An 18815-nucleotide genomic window follows, 5' to 3' on the forward strand; every position below is an offset into this window, starting at 1 on the left:
TCACCTTTCCTCGGAAACCTTGTTTCTTCTGGCCTAGTGTGCCTTCTTGACCTCCTGAAATGGCCTAGTAGTCCAAAAAGTGACATGACTATGGACTTTGTACAGCACTGTGTAACATGTTGGTGCCAGATAAATAATGTGTAATAATAATAACACCACAGTTACACCATAAAGAGAGTTGTCACCTTCAGACAGTAATTTTTTTTTTACTGACAGCACCCCCAGGTAATTCCAAATAACAAAATAAAGCCTGAAAAAAGAAAACAAGTACAGCCACCACATCTGAGGACTGGTGGTATAATATTTATAGTTTGTCCTTGTTCTTGTATTTCTTTCATTTCACACCTAGAAGAAAAAAAACTATAGCATTTGTCCTAGTTGTAAGTCAACTTTGCAAGAATTTTGATGTATATGCCCTGGATTCAGGATGCTGTGTTTTATAAATGATGTAAGGTGACCTACTTTATATAGCCATCCCCAGCCAACAATGCTCTGTGAAGTAATCATATGTCATTCTGAGCATAATACAAACTGCTGTGTTGAAATGGTGCTTATGCTTTAAATATAGATATTGTTTAAATCCACAAGGGTTTATATATATGGGATGGAACCCTGTGCTTGACAAGTCCTACTAACAAGAATATATGTTGGCGGGACATTATTATTATTAGACAGCATTTATATAGCAACAACATATTACGCAGTGCAGTACATTAAATAGGGGTTGCAAATGACAGACAGATGACACAGGAGGAGGAGAGGACCCTGTCTAGAAGAGCTTATAATCTAAGAGGTGGGGAAGCAGCACACAATGAGAGGGGAAGACATTTTAAATATTGCAATATATATTAACCTCCTGGGCGGTTCTGTCCGGATTTATATGTCTAAAAGCGGTACATTGTCTTTCATGAAAATATATTTTACAGTAAAATATAATAGTATAAGTATAATAAAGTTTGAAACACAAAATAATGTCAAAATATTAAATGAAATACATTAAAAAAAGAATAATAAATTTAATAGTAAACTTTGACATGATTTTGTGTTTCACACTTTATTATACTCATACTATTATATTTTACTGTAAAATAAATTTTCATGAAAGACAATGTACCGCTTTTAGACATATAAATCCAGTGTATTGCATTCAATACAGGTATTTTGTATTGAATGCAATACAAAATAATTTGAAATTCCCAGGGAACATCAGCGCATTTGCTGGGGGACAGATCGAGGAAGAAGACACAGCCAGAGGATGGCAGGACACTGGAGATGCTGAAGGGACCAGGTAAGGCTTTATTTTTTACTTTTTTTTAGCTACCCCGAGTGTGGCTCGGGGTTACCGGTTCCAGCTGTTTTTTCTTTACCCCGAGCCACACTCGGGCTTACTGCTTAGGAAGTTAAAAGAAAACTGTTTTATTTTGCATTTTTAACAATAGTTCTAAAAGACAAACAAGTTTTAGATTTGTTGACTCTTCGCAAAGAGCATGTACCAAATCACAAATGTATGTAGGCAGGAGTTGGTCTTTGAGTGTCTATTTTAAACTGCCCATGTCCTGCACTTCACCAGCTTGGAGATGTTACAAACATCACATACTGTTAGTTCTTCCTGGGGACCTAGCTTCTGGAAGAACCACCAATAAACATTGGTGCACCATACTCCAGATGGGCCCCCAGTAACAATTTCAACTATTCGCTGACTCCCCTTCATTCACCAAACTTCTGCATCAAATTATTAACAAATTCTCGCCTCCTTTTGTATGTTGCTTCCCCACCTCTTGGATTGTAAGCTCTTCGGGGCAGGGTCTTCGCCTCCTCCTGTGTCACTGTCTGTATCTGTCTGTCATATATCTGCTATATAAATACTGTTTAATTTTATTATTAGTAATAATATTAAACATAATAAAATCCTCAACACTTGCCTTCCAACAAACTTCAACTAAAAAGACAAAAAAAATGTCATGATTTTTCCAGAATTAGTGCCTAGCAGGCTCCACAAGAACAACTGTTGTACTTTCACCCTGTTCATATGACTTTCAGATATTAATCTGGTAAGATCTTTACCCCTTTTACCAAAATCAGAACTTAACCATTCCCTGACCTGTTCCTCCCTTTAGTGTTGCAGACCCTACATTCATTTTTCAAGTAATTGTGAACACTCAGCTGCAGTGCCTCTCACTAACAGCCAGAGCTGCATTATATTAATATATATAATGAGTTTATGTTAAAATAATTTCATGGTACTATGTAAGAGTTAAATAGAAAATGCACCCAAATGTATTGTGATGGCTGACATTTCATTGATGAATTCAGAGCTAATGATTTTCATTTAGTTGTGCTCCAGTTGTATTTGGCTTTGAACGCCAAACCCTACAGCATAAATCCATGATGTATGTGTAATTCCAGTGACACGCCATGTGCACCTGCCATCCATTCATCAGAACATAGACGGATTCACTCTGTAATGACTAAATGAAATGTATGAATGACAGTGATAATAAGCCATTGGTGAAGGCGGTGTGGCTCTTTAGCTAATCACACTGGAGTGAATGAAGCTGTGTATTATGATGAGGAGCCTGCAGCTGCGAGGAGTTGTCTCTTCACTGATTAAATAAATGCGCACTGGACTCATTGATTCTTAGACAATGTCCTCTTATGTGTTTAACATTTGAATGTCTGCGAGGAGGAAGAGGCTTCAGAGTCTAACAAGGATATTAAACAAGATCACATTGATGCTTTATCTTGAAGTTTTTTTCATTTGCCTAATTGTAGAGCATATTAATAGATGTCAGCCAGGGTATGCAGAGATACTGATACTTATTCAGTCTATTCAGGGTGAAATGCAAGATAAGGAGTTGGGTAATTTTTTTTCAATTTAAGATTTTATGTTTAGTTAGTATATATGTATATTGTGATATTTGGGGGAACCAGAATCAATGCATCTTGCAGGACACAGCCGTAAAGTCTAAAAGCTTGCTTTTTTCTAAACGCAAAACAGTTTTCATAAGAAAATGAATCTGGGCTTTTCTTTAGCATAAGTGGCAACAGAAAATACAAGCTTTCAGCTACAAGGTGAGACAGAGTCCTAATTTAGCAAGAATGAGCTATAATCCCAAACTTGGGGTTTGTAAATTCCACTGTAATGGTGCTTTCTGTATCTCTGAGCCACACATGGCCTTGGGCTCCAAGTCAATCCCCAATGAAATGCAAGCTTGCTTTTTTTGTATCTTGCTGGTGCTTTACAGCCATCTCCAAAATCTAGCCTGGGAAAGGGATGATTTGTCTGGCCCACCCATTGCTTCCAAGACACTTTGGGTTTGGATCCCAAAAAAATCGTTGCAGAGGCAATCAAGACTGAATGAAACTGCAGAGCCTTCCGGGATACCTACGCCACGTATCCCCGGAGGCTCTGGGTGCTTCTTATGCACATACCCTAATCTCAGACATGCTCAGAAGGGGCATTTCTTCTACTAGGGGAAAGAGATGCCGTTCTCATGCAAGCGCAGTGTAGCAAGAAGAAGTAAGTGAAGAATGTAGATGGCGGTGACCAGCACTTCCTCATCGTCAGGACAAAGAATAATTCCAGGACGACGCGGGACCTGATCGCGGGAAGAACCAGCACCATTGAGAGCCTGCAGGATTAAAGTGTCAAGTAAGTGTCTTTTTTTTGTTTTCGGTTTAGTTCTGTTAAAGTTGAGGGTGGCAGTAATTCTGTCCAGGCCATTTTTGATGTTTTGTGTGGAATGTCTCAGAAATAAACATGACAATACCATAGCATTTGTAATTGCAACAATTTCCTGGGAGAAGCATTTTCTGACATAAATACAGTGGTGCATATATTTTTGCCCATGACTATATATATATATATATATATATATATATATATATATATATATAAATATGTACAGCTAAATGATTTGTCATTTAGTACAGCCATTCTTGTGATTTACATACACTTCTATTACTCAGTAAGAATACACAGATACTACCTGGATTTATCTTTCTTCTTCCAAGGTCAGCTCCAGGCAGACTATACAAGGTGATGATGCTGATTTACTGTCCAATAGGGAGTCTGAAGGTGGAGAGGGGACAAAAAAAGCTGAATTGCTGAACCTGAAAGATAAATTGCTTCTTCATGTGTGACACCTCTCTAGCTTTTCACAGAGGAAAATGTATGTACACTTCTTTGTTAGGTAAACCAGTAAACATACATGTTTTTCAGTTGGGTATGCAGCTGTTGCCTGAAATTTCACTTTAATAAGGCAAACTGATAACAGATGAGTGAAACATTCCGTGGCGAGTAAAATGTTAGTTATATACAATGTAGTCTTTCATAACCAGCAAGTCATTATTATGTCACATGGAGTATTGCTACTGAATGGCACTTTTCAATGCACTGTATATATTATGGTTTGCACAGCAGGACTCATATGTGAATATATCTATACAAACCTATAATCATATTTCCATTATTGATAGTTTCCATTATTTTACAGCTGACATTGAAATCACTCCTCCAAAATCCTAGGCTTGCAAGTTTGTTGAGTGATTGATATGGCCATTTCCAAAGATACAGCTGGCGGGTGATTATAACTAGCTAGTAAAGATGAGTAAAAAGATCTGCCTTGCAAGCAATCTACCTCGGATGGTTTAGCTGTAAAGGAGGTCACATTGCCTCTCCTGCTACTTTATGAAGCATCATTTATTTTATGGGATGTGTACATTCCTTTCCTGCCAATTTCATGAGCAAATGCAGGACTTTCAAATACATTTAAAACCAAGAATAAAATAAATGTTGAAGATTGCCATCCCTAAGATGTGGTGGCTGTATTAGTTTTATTTTCCAGCTAATATTTTCTGTAAATACAGTAAAATACATATTTATCCTGCCAGAAATATGGTGTCCTTCAACGTTCTTGCAGTGAGCTGAAATATATATATATATATATATATATATATATATATATATAGCCCTTCCCAGTTCTCCTCTGTGAACTATATCCCCCCTCGTATTGTGTGCTGCTTCCCCGCCTCTTAGATTGTAAGCATCTATGAGACATCTATGAGACATCTAGGGCCAGACATCTATATATAAACAAAGGAAAGGAGATAAATTCTGTTCAGAGAGAAACTTTTATCCAATATGAATCCTGCCCTCTACCCATATACAAGCAATGTTTTAGCCCTGTAAGTACAAGGCAGCATGGAGTGATACTTATAGATACTCTTTGCCATAACATTGGATCGGCTATACAAAAAATAAAAAACTAAATTCAGAAAAAGAGCTAAGAACTTCTGTATTGTTTTACTATTATTAATATTATTAGCCAGTATTTATATAGCGCCGACATATAATGCAGGGCTTTACAAAGTCCATAGTCATGTCACCTTTTGTCCTTCGAAGGGGCTCACAATGTAATATCCCTGCCATAGTGATTTGTCATTAACACAGAATAAGGTTAATTAACCTAACTGCATGTTTTTGGAATACTAATACTAATAAATTTTGCTTCAAAAATTCAGTGGTAATTGAACTTCAATGCACATTCTGGCTGCCAAAAGAATGTTCTACGGCTTATGCTATTTAACCAGAGCAACTTCTTTGATTGTGGCTATGAATAGGGAAAGGGAGTACAGACATTATTTTGTCTCAGACTGAAAAAAAATAGAGATCAGCTTGTTAATTCTCAACCAGGTAATCCAATCTATCCACAGTTGGTTTAGGATTTTTACATATTAAAATTTTGCATTCATTTTCTTAACCAACAAGTGGCACTCTAGGCTGCTTTTGACATGCTCTATAGCTTCTCATCTCTCCAAACCTCAACGGCTTAGCTAACATATATGTGTAGAACACGCACCTTTATCAGACGACTTCAATCAGAAAATTGTGCCAGGGCTGGCAAATACTGGTGCTGTATCTTCAGATATCCCATAGTGCTCTAGGAAACCTTTGGACATTATATTATGAGTTTATTTTAAAACAGATATTGCACACATTTGTAAAAAATAATAAAATAAAACAACATGTAAAGAAAATAGCTTTAGCTCTTACCATTCTGTTCATTTTATAGGTTAGTAGGGGGTTGTCATGACCTCTCCTCTGAAAAAGATTAAATTTACTTTTAATCCTACATAGCCTATAATTAAATTAAGTGAAACATTACATTCTAAGATAATAAACCCTGAGCTGTAACTTTATCTACCCTGTGTTCCTGTTTTATTAGAGAAGCTTTTCACTCCTCTGAATGGTCCTGTAAACAGTTTAACATTTCACAGCTATTGCCCAGTTTAATAGGCAGAGACCCTATCACCGCAGCCTGACCTAACTCACCTAGCCATAACCCAAGTTCATCTGGGTTCAGTGAGCCCCTCCTCAAAGGATCTGGATTTTGGAATGAATTCATTGCACATTCCTGGGGCCTTCTACGCAGACCAGAACAAAACACTTTTGGCTGTGTGATGGAAAAGCATTCATTACTATCAGTGCTGAGATCCAAGCCAAGGTTTGCAGCTCCGTTCAGTCACTAGGCAGATATTTATTGCTTAGTCAATGACTAGGAAGCTGATTCGTTATCTGGTTTACCATCCACTTTATTTCAGCCTTCGGAATTGTTCGCATGCCATTGAAATGATGTGCTGCATAATACAAAGAAGACCCTTTATCACACACACACAGGAACTGACAAATGGCCATTTCACACAAGGATAAAAGGGATTTTTAGCAAATATTTATCATATTGTATCACTCTTCCCAGAGGAACATGGCAAGGAACAGTGAGAAATATAGTATCTAGGAAGGAACTGCCATGCATCCTGGATAATTATATCCAGGATATAATTATAATATTGACCAAGCCTTTAATAACTTGGCATAGCTTAAGGTGAGGCCAGACTTTGAAGTTGATTTACAGAAGAAATATACGCTATTGAATTAGCAAAGTGATTTTTTTATACTAAGGTTACTAAATATGGAGAAAATTCCCTTTGCAAAGAAAAGTCCCGTGCAGGGAAATCCAAAAAAATAAGTTTTGGATTGCACATAACTAAATTGGTGAAGTCAGCAGAGAATCTACTCATTCACTTAGATAACTAAATTTTCATTTTGCTAAGTGAACAGCATATCTTCCATTAGTAAATAAACACCTTTATGTCTAGTTTCCTTTTATTTTTTCCATCCTTTTGCCTATAGAAGTGCAGGGTTATTTTATAGTGAATACAACTGATGTTAAAAGAGGCCATAGTGAGTCCTACAAATCTCATTTGCAGACCTAAATATTTTCCTGCTAACATTACTATACCTGAAAGTATCTAAGGCCAAAACATTTATAGCTGTTCGTATCCCATTGGGAAGTTTTCCTGTCCCCTCTTCTACCAGAGACACAATAGGAAGTGAAAAGAAATGTCTTCAAACTGAATTCAAAAGTGAAGTCCCCATTGGAGTTTTTCCTCAAATATCAGTGACAAACTGTCTGGATTCCCCTGCTTTATGCCAAAATAACAAAATCACCAGGAGAAATAGAGAGCAAAGTTACAGAAATAAATACCTGACCAAAAATCTAAACTTTCTGCACTCTGTTCAAAATTGAACAAATAGATTTGGTTTTAGATATGCTCCAATGCTATTGTAGTATAAATGTGTATAAAATCTATCAGTAACCATATTAATAAAATACTAAAAAATGCTTCTTTATTTGTTCACAGCCTTGTATGATGAACATCTGCACCTTGGACCTATTTTACTACTTTTGGCAATCAGTCACCAAGATATAGGTGCTCTTATTTCGATTATAGAGGGGACAACCTACCTACCTTTAAAAAAGGCAATGAGGGTAGAATGGACCCCTTTCTAATTGACATCTAAAAGGTTACCTGCATAAATGAGTCCACACAAAGAAATTGCAGGCTGTATTCATCATGCATATAGATCACAAGGTACTTGAAGGCCAAGCAGCTCACAGAAGCTAGCACTAGGAAATGTCAGAATTCCTATCCAAATTGTTCATTGAAATAAAATGTCACATACATTTTGATCACATCAGATACATTAGGTACAAAAAATAGATCCATAATATACTTTTACATATTTATATTTACACATTTCTGTCTGACCTCAGAAGCTATTGAGCCATGCGGGAAACCTATTACATGTTGATTAAAACAAGTAATGCATGAACTAGCATTATCAGAAGGGGAACAACAATGGCAGGCCTCTGTATTTCTGTAATGTTAGGTTTCCTCATTTCCCAAAATGTAACTAGCTCAGCCTAACATACCCCAATCCAGACATCTCCTCTCCTAAATTCACAGCAAGATCCTTTGGCTAGGATGCCAAAATGTCCTTCCTGCTAGAGCTAATGGTCATATGGGGAAATAGTGATCAGACAGAAAGGCCTAATACCTTTAATGTTCATAATGTGCCTCTCCTGCCTACCTCATAGTTTTTAACTAAATGGTCTATCAATAATGCCTAGGAAAGTAATGCACAGCAAAGATGTCTGATAGCAGTGGAACCCATCCTTTATGTTTGCATTAATAAATGGCAACCAGTACAGAAGAGCCATTTCTGCATCAAAAGTGGGGTTGACTAGGGAAGGGGGAAGCAATGACAGATGTAATTCAACAGGCGCAGGGTTACCACTTTTTGGCTGGTTTAAAATATACATAAGCAGAAGGCAACCCCCTCTTTCACTGTGTTATTTTGTCTAGGGAACGATGTATACATTTATTCTTCACTACCCTATCAGCCTGCACAGATATGGATGGCCCTTAGTTTTCTCATGTACAATGCAGGACTACTGGTGAGCAGAGATCCTTCAACCAGTCAAATGGCTAAAAAAAAAAGTTACTGGGTGTTTGTTGAGATATTAGGTAATTAATGCAAAGGAAAATTGCAGGACCTAGCAATAAAGTAACTAACTACCCTTATTTTTATTAACCATAAGGCAAAGCAAGAATTTACCATTGCAATGCAGGGGAAGGGACACTGCATGGGTTAATTTTTCAGTAACCTGGAGCGGGGCTTTGAACTGCAATGAAATGCAATTTAGTCATAACACCCATGCTAAAAGGGAGTCAGCTTTCATTAACATTATGGTATTCAAAATGTTTCCTTTCATATGGGAAGTAAATGCAAACATTTCTGTACTCTACTCACAAAAGTGAAAAATGTATTCCGTGAGTTGTCCTTTATATACATTTCAAAATGATACTTCTGCAGCAAAGCAATGTGAAGTTACTTACAAACTAAACTATTTTTTTTAAAAACTTCATACTTCAACTCATGTCTAAAGCCCAAATCTTTTTTTCATTGTCTGTGTCCCATTGAGGAGATTTCCTGACACTCCCTCACCTCAAGACACAGCAGAAAGTCAGAGGTGCATTGGTTCAATTAAGTAAACAGTGAAGAAAATGAACAATCAGCAAAATATAGGGTTAGGAAAAAAAAAGGAGGAAGAGGTCATAAAGAACTCATCAATATTTAACTAATAAGCAAGCAAAATAATAACAACTTTGTCATTGATTTATATCTTTACAACTATACATTTAGGGATCATTTAGCTCTGTGCCATGAGTTTTCAACACATTTGTGTACACTCATTGAAATGTTCTGCCTAATGCAACAAAACATAAATATATGCACCTTTTTTAGTTACACAGCACACTTGAAGCAACAATAGGGTGTATTAGGGAGGCATGGAGAACCTCAGCAAATCAGAACACATACAACACAATATTGTGATTTGGACGTTAATACGTCTATGTACTCCCAGTGTTGTCTATATCCTTGTTGCAATGCTGTGCTGTGTGTATATATATTTATTAATTCCCCTTTAGTAAATCCTTTTTACCCAACAACTGAGAAAAAGAAAATCAGCATTTAAAGTTGCAATACATTTTTAAAATGTACATTTTAAGAAAAAAACTATACATTCACTTTTCATTAGAATTTTATTATAAGTTTATTATCAGAAACATGTTTTTCCACTGCTGGAAAATGCAAATAAATTACATTTAAAAGCATTTACTGGTTTCAAATGTTCTATTTTGAGACGGATTTGCTCACAAATTATATGTCAGTCAAAAGTTCCTTTGTCTGTGACAACTTAAACAAACCACAAAATAAAATGAGACCACCCAGTGCAGAAACCAATTCAGGGTCTCCCACTCTGGTAGTTTTGCCAGCAGCAGCAGCTAACAACTGCACACTAACTACCACATAGCCCACATCATTTACATTACATCTTCTTCTTTCAGAAGTCGACGAACTGCTGCAAAATAAAGGCAAAGCATTTTCTAATGTATTAGAAATCTAACTCTAAAGTGGTGATTATTCTATTTGAAAGGAAAATGTTGCCGCTGTAATCATTATTCTGTCTTGTTATTGCTGGAGAATATGGAGCCTTTTATTGTGACCATAAAAGTTCTATTAGCATAGAGTCAGCATCACAGCACAGCGGGCCACACATGGAGGGATCTGATTGGTAACGCTTTTAAACAATCCTTTTCTCACTAGACCTATATAGTCAGTATTTGCTTTCCAGCTACCAATAAGAATAAACCTCCCAAGTGTATAAATCTGATTGGTGGTTGTAGAAAAAAAATATAGTGTGCATAGAACTGAAGTTTTGAGTACATTTTCCACAAAAGATCATACAAGATATACAGCAGTGAATCTGATATTCGTTCTACAAACATTGCCATGTGAAGAATCAATCACATCATTGAAATACATGAATCGGGAAGATTCTCCACCAAAATGTGTGCAGCTTTATAAAGAGACTACAAAAACAAAACCCACACACTGGGACTTTCACAATATATTAATATATTATATACTGGTTTATTGATTACATATAAAATCTCTACAACATACTAGACTGTGTATACATATAAAGCTTTACAATATTGTCCATTGGCGTTTTGCTTAAGAGGGCCGCTTCTTCCAGAAACAAGATATCGTGTGGTTTCTGTTTTTGTAGTCTTTATGTAGGGATGTGGCATTGATCATTTCTACACCAGGTGGGAATTAATGTACTTTTGTATATGCTTTGTAAATAGACTTTGATATGTTTTAATTTTGTTTCTACGACTTAGCTGTCAGGTGTTGGATAACCATATATAGATGAAGTGAACCCCAGCAGGTAACTCACAATAATGAAAACATGAGCACTGGTAAGCACTATCCAATGCTTTGGCTACGTACACACTTGCAATGGCTCTTGATGGATAATCGGCTCAGTGTGTACAGCGTGTACAGCGTCTGCCGCCAATCGTCCAAACGACCATCCTGGTGGATCCACGGACGATGGACGACGAACGATCTTAATGGAAGTGAAGGGGGACAGCACAGTGGGGTGCTGCTCCGTTATCCTCCCCCCCCCCCTTCCCATTGAGCAGAATGGTGCTGTATGTACTCGTTCATGCATCGTGCAGTCATTAGTCGTTGGAAAGGATCGTGAAAGATCTTTTCAATGAAAATTATTGCACTTGTGTATGCAGCCTTTGTAAAGTGTTTCAGCAGTTAGAAGGTATGAAGTCACTTTTCTTCACAATTCGGGTTGTCCTGTAATCTTTTTATTTACTTTTCTGTAGTGCTGGTTAGCATTGTTGAACACATTAGTTCATTGATATTGGCCAGTCATCCATTGTTTCTGACCTGTGATCCCTCCCAAATCTGTAATAAATCACTGGGAAATACTTACATATCTCAAACACCTCATATTGTTAAGTAGGAAAGACCAAGGTGGTTGATAGCTACACTTTACATTGCCAAGTGTGCAGCTAATCTCACATTTCACTATAGTTTTATTTAGATAATAGTGTGGTATAGTTCTGAATTTCCCATTACCTAACTCACCTAACATTATGTTACAAAGTGCTCTTTTTTAGTGACAATAATAACATGTAGCTAAGCATAATAATATATTGCAATATATTTGATTGTATTAGGTGTTTTCCAGTTGGCGGAATTCCAGTGCCACTTATAAATTAGCCCCATAACTGCATTAACTTAATCAAACTTAACTTAATAAAAGCGCATATAATGAATGTCAAACCCCCAGAACACCCTTTCAATGGCTTCTATTCAGCTGCACAGCCTATACGTTTTGTTACTTGTTAGACAGATGCCTGCTGCCATTCACATTCCCTGTGACACCAATTATTTCTGGGTAAATCTATACAAACTTCACACTGCATGCAAAAGCCAAAGCAGAAGAAATAGAAAAGAGAAGACTTTCAATCAGGACAAAGAGACCCGGCTTCTGCCAGCTGGGGACTAATAACCTAATGACAATTTTAGGGTGCCTTGACTGCTCAATATTCACCTAATCATGAGTGATGCTTCATCCAAGCCTACTCTATAAATTCATTACATTAAATCAAATGATCCTATATGACTTCTGCCTAACACACCATATATTCTTCTAAGTATTAAAAGCCATTCTTTGTAATATCAGTTACTATTTATGTTTCTCTGACTTTGTATCCTAGTATATGTAGCAAGGATGCAAAAATCTATAGAACTAGTCATTGGTATCATTGCTGCATCCTTCAACAGAAGGGCTACACAGGAAATACACACCAAAAATTACATTGTTGCTGTCAGTAATCTTTGTGTAATAAAAGGTTTTTAAGTTACCTACCTGCTTCCATTACTAACCAATTAGATGATGTTTTTGCACTGTGTAAGTACATCTTACCGTCTCTGGGTTTATGCATTTATTACCTAACTGGTAGGAAGGTTGAGCATCTGCTGCCATACTTTTCTCATGAAGTTTCACAATGTAATAATGCAGAGTGATCATACTTCCAGCCCCTCTAGTCTTGTGTGACTATGATATCTGACCTTGATAGTGTGATACTAAAGCTGCGTACACACGTCCAATAATTATCGTTGTAGACGAACGACCGATTGACTAAAAATTTATTAGAACCCCCTCCAGTTTTGCACCCGTAGCTTCCTTCCAAAGGCTTATTGTTGTCTTTGTCACCCTAGCAATCACAGGGAGGATGGGGATTGTCTACAATAGCATGACCCTGGCTTCGAAGGATGATAAAGGGCAACCTGCATATATATATATATATATATATATATAGACAACGGAAAATCAATGGATTTCTTCTGCTAGCAAATGTTTTGAATCCTGGACCAGATCCAGTGCAGGTTTGCTGGATCACCCAGCTTCACTGATAGGAAAGTGTATCTTCTCCAGCCTTGGAGAGCTAATAAATAAGAGCCATTGCACCAGTCCCACCTGTTTATCTGTAGAACCCCTGTGTGTGATGCACAGGATTCTGGTTGTGCATTTAATAAGGTCATGTGAGGTGTTTTTGAGGTCTGGCTGCAATGCCTAATTGTATGTTGAGTAAATATGAACTAATCTGTTCAAGCATTGACAGGAGTGCTGATGGGAGAAGAAAGCAGAGTGACAAAGAGATAAGTGTATTATTATTCTGCTACTCCTTTCACTATCGCCCTTAGCCTGGGGCAGATCTATGCCAGCTTGGGCAAAGAAGAATTGTATTAAATACTGGCTGATAGACTGTCGGCATTTACATATAGGAAAGGGGCATTGCAAAGGACAACTGTGAACGCATGGAGAATGTTGTAGTGATAGCTGCTTTTAATATTTTGTCTTTAAATGTATCATTTTTTATTTTTTTTTTTGTGATTTTTGGCTGCAGTTTGTATTATGACCTTACAGCAAGCCCAGCAAATATAAGAACACAAACAGGTATAAAGTACACAGTTATCTCTTCAAAAAGTCGCTGTACAAAAGTCAATTTATAAAACAAAAGAAGTTCAGTATATTTCGAGTTTTAGTCCTATTTATGTAGCCTTGGACTGTTTAAATGTCCATGTAATACTACTAAACCTCCTACATAACATTCAAACATATTTGCTGCAATTTACATTACGGTGTGAAGTTTCCTCCGCAGTCCACAGAATTTACCCACATGTAATTATTTGGTTCTTATTCTTTCTTTGATCTCCCCTTTTCCTCAAGGTGCTGCCAAACAAGTGAGTATGGACATTTCCCAAGGCAGCCTCCCACTGAGCTAAGAACTAAGAAGAGGGTGTGAAGAACTTGGAAGCTTTGTATTGGATTCTAGAACAGTTGCTGATAATTCATTTCCACCTTTAAAACACAACACAAGGCAGAGTCAAACACATATAATGTCTCCTATTCAGGGTGTGTTTGTTTCTGATCATCTGACTACAGACACTGAGAAAATGCATATATTTGTATTTTATAAAAGTTAGAAGAAATAGAATAAATGAGCAGCTTTGTTGTAGTAATAAATATGAGTGAAAAAAAATGTCACTTGAAAAGGAATAGAGGGTAATTCATCTAACACAGAGTTTCTCCACCTTTAAAACATGGGGAACCCCAGAGAAAAACTTTTAGGTCACCAGGGAACCCCTACAATAATTACAATATCCACAGATTACAGTACATTAGTGTGCTGGTCAGTGGGAATAATGTCTCTTACATTGCTGACATTGTCCCCATACAGATAAGCTAAACGATCATTGGTGTAACTAAACTAACCAGACAAGTATTGTCACAGAAAGTACAGTGATCTCTGGGCTAAGTAATAAATTCCAGGTACATATAACTGACAAAATATATCTAATGTTCCAACTGATTGAAGTGGCGGTTGCCATTTGAAGGTTGGATGAACATATGAAAACTTCTCATTTCTAGTCTTAGTCCTAGTCTTAGGGAGAGATATGCTGATTAATGGCTGGCTTTTTTAAAAAAATCAAGTTTCAGTCAAATGAAATCTGATGGTTATAAGCATTGAAAAAGTCTTAAAGTATTAGCTTAGTTCATTCAGTTATCTAAACTTACATTTCCATTTTCCACTAGCTAAATGCTGCCGTGGATTGCTTTACACGTTTAATCTGCCATGCAATATTACTAAACCACATCATCAAACCATTTACAAACAATCACATTTCTATTTCTGGAAGAAGCATTGAAGTATAACTGTGCCACACCTCTTAAACTGGGCAGATAATTCTGTTTTAATGGCTTCAAATCTCCCTTTTTTAGTTTTCTGGATTTATACTCAACTTTGGAAGGATTTTATTGGAAAAACTTCTAATGGAACTGTTTTGTATTATCTGAGCATTGAGCATTTATGTTTTCTTAAATTATAGCTGGTTGAAAGATATTCAACCCCTATATATTATTTCAAGGACAACTTTCCTTTCAGTACATAAATGCAGGCCCCCTACACTATGGCATATTAAGCTTAATTGACACCTAAAGCAAATTTTTTTCAGTGGTAATTATAAAATAAATTTAATTAAACTAACTATGCTAATAATGGATAGAGAATAAAGATATAAAATATTTATATTATTTGTTTTCTTTGGAACAATGTAGGAGGGGGTGATAACGGCATATGCAGTGCACTGTGTAAAAACATAGGGATAATAGCAGCATGCTTAGATACTAACAGACCTACATGATAGTAAAAAAAATCCTCTACACAGCAGCAACTTTATAACACATAGTAAAAAAACTCAACCAGCAAAACCACATCTTATTCAGCAAAACCCCTGTTCCAGTAAACCCCCCCCCCCTAACAAATCCCCTCAGATACAAGGATGCCTGGCATATTGAAGCCTTTCTTTGCTAACCCATGGCTTTGTCATGTGTCAGAACCAAGGAATGACTTTTTGCTGCTTTTAAATCTGAGTTTTCTATCTAAGTCTATAGGGGCATCCCTATTTAATGTACAGCTCTGCGTAACATGTTGGCGCTAAATAAATCCTGTTTATTAATAATAATAATAATATTATTGTAGAATGCATGCCTACAGCTCCTCCTAGGTGCACCCATCCCCCCACCCCCAAGTCCCCAGGAACACATCCATAAAAAATTACTAAAACACTTAAATGTTTTTTTTATGTGTCATGTCTCTTACTGGCAGACTATGCCAGTTTTGTGTTATATTGTTATTACATTTTAAAAACATTTTGAATTGTTACCCCTTATCCTTTACCCCTTTAAGCAATCCTATAAAGGGGAACTAGAGATCCTAGTCAAGTCAGTCCTCCATTGTCGAATTTTACGGGTCCTTCTTCTTACGTCACCTGATCTCGCACTGCACATTCATGAGATCGGCCCTTTTTTTTTTACACCAGAGGGTATTCCCTACTGTGCATGCCCAAGAACAGACATGAGCAGAACGAGCAGCCCACAGCCCCTTGGGATACATGGCGTATGCATCCCAAGGAGGCTCTCGGTTTCCCATTCGGCCTTTTCTGACATGGCACAGAAGGGTCAACCCTACAAAAAAGAAAATGTGTATTTAAAAAAATATTCATCCTTATATAAAGTAAAAAAGTGGCGATATTTGCTTAAAGTATGTTTATTATAAGATCTATGTATTTTCAATGTTCCCCTCTGAATGTCCCTCAACCTGCTTCATGGTATTTTTCCAAATGTTTTGTACATTGATACTTGTCTCTCATGGCTTTGCCTGGCTCCCCTTTGTCTTTTTTTAACAGTGGCTTTGCTTTATTAGTCCAAAAAATAAGAAGATTTTAAAACCAAAGTTCACCTCCTATAGACTTCAATGGAGCCCATTGGGGTATGTTATACAGGAAAGTTAACACAAGACATTGGAGGAAAAAAGTGCTACTGAATATGTCAGATATGTTGACATGACATGATTCTAGTTTTCCAATATTCACCCATTGAGTATTTAAATAGGGGAAATCCTGCTTTAAAAGCAGATAAAATCCTATTAGGCCTGAAAGGTGAATATGCCTTTATTATCTTTTTGCACCCAGAGAATGTTTCTTTCTTTCATTTTCAATTCTTCTTTTAAATGAATATTAATCCACATTCAAACACATACTCAGACACAAAAGGATTACCATTTATACCATTCTGTAGGTCATATTGGTGTCTCTTCTGTCCAAAAAAAGGTGGAGTGTTACTAGGCAAACACTACTTTTCAAGGAATTCACCCTCTATTCATTATTAATGATCCCATTGCAAGGGAATGCAGCTGTGTGAGTGTTATACTTCCAAGCTGATCATCCATGTAATGCTCTGTATGGTACCACTTAAGTAAGCTGGATTCACCACCCAGTATTTCATGTTCCCATTGAAATTTATGATGTCATGGTACCTAGGATTATAGGGAATTCCCACCTTTGAATCCCGAACACACAAAAAGACTTTTAAACTCCTCAAGATTTCTTTAGCCTGTAAAACAGGATCTTATGCCCTTTGACAAAAGACCTGTTGGAATGAGTTGAAACTGTTTTAATTCCTTTAGACCTACAGCCCAGCCTGAAGCCTTGATCTTAAATAAAACATTGTTTGGTCCTCTTACACCGTAGATTGTCACTGAGTGTGACAAATGCATTAAAGAACACATTCATCCATTTGGCTATTTTACATCAGCACTACAGGCATCTACTAATCTACTTTAATTAAAATGTTGAGTCACAGAGGAAAAAGTGGGAGTTAATCTGTTTTTGTTAGCATTACAATTTAATACAAATAATCACAGGGCAGACATCCTTTAACTAAAGTAAATTTGTTAAATCAATAAGGGAGGATAAAGGGCAATGATGGGCAGAAAGCTCTATGCACCTTTGAACATGTATCCTTTATTCTAAATCTGCACTTTTCCCATACAAAGCTTTTCACTGGCAACCATGTTTGCCAACAGGAGCAAAGACAAGGAGGCCTACAAAGACTGTAAGGACATCTGGTCTGAGTTTATCTGAAGCTACCTAAACACATCAAATGATTCTTACCCAAGCCATACAATTGGGAAAAAATCTGACATTGGTCCCCCAATGTGGACTGACAGATGACTGATCTGGAACAACCACTTTGTACAAGGCATGCTCAATCATCATCCACCTTTCCACTCTTTATAGAACAGAAAAACATTAAACCTGATTTATTAAATCTCTCCAAGACTGGAGAAGATAAACTTTCATGGGTGAACCTGAAATAGATCTGGTCCAGGACTGAAAACATTTGCCTTTGAATAAATTACTTTTAGGAAATCCATGCCAAATGTGCTGAATCACCCAGGTTCTTTCATGATATTCTGTCTTTTTTAGACTTGTAGAGTTTTATTATATCAGGCTCAATGTGTACAGGGCCTATTCTTTCATCGGTCAGGGGAAACGGTCACAAAAGATTGTTTCTAGGGACACTCATCTTATTTCGATCAGTCTGTACTAGACTTTAGTATATGGGTTCTACCATTATCCATAAGACTGCACTGGTGCCCCTAATCAGTGCCTCAGTGGCAATGAACAGTCATATGCTGCCAATACAAAAAAAGGAACCAGATGCATGTCTTTGATCTAGCAGAAGGAAGAGGGGTAAAGCAGCATGGAGAGGGGTAAAATTAAGGCAAGCACATGTTGGGGTGGTTGGTCAGCACATTCAAAGCAGAATTTGGCTATAAAAATGTAAGTCCAAGCAACTATACAATACATAAAATGAAGTTTTTGCTGCAATATTTACATTATTTTGGCACTTTCCCCTGCAGAAGATCTGGTTCTCAGGAGATGGAGCTCTTTTACATAACTCAATAAAGTTCACTATCATTCATCCCACTTTAGCACCCAGGATACCCGTTGGCTTGTATCCTCATGCTGGCCTAGACTCTACTACTCCTCTGAATAGAGTTCACATGTCATTATATAAGGATCACCCACAACTACCATCAACAAGAGAAGATTAAAGCCCTGCAACCTCACTAGACCAGCTAGAAGGTATATAATATTATTATTTTTATTTTTCAAAGTGGAGAGA

The sequence above is a fragment of the Pyxicephalus adspersus genome, chromosome 6 (genome assembly GCF_032062135.1).
Source record: "Pyxicephalus adspersus chromosome 6, UCB_Pads_2.0, whole genome shotgun sequence".
Classification (NCBI taxonomy): domain Eukaryota; kingdom Metazoa; phylum Chordata; class Amphibia; order Anura; family Pyxicephalidae; genus Pyxicephalus; species Pyxicephalus adspersus.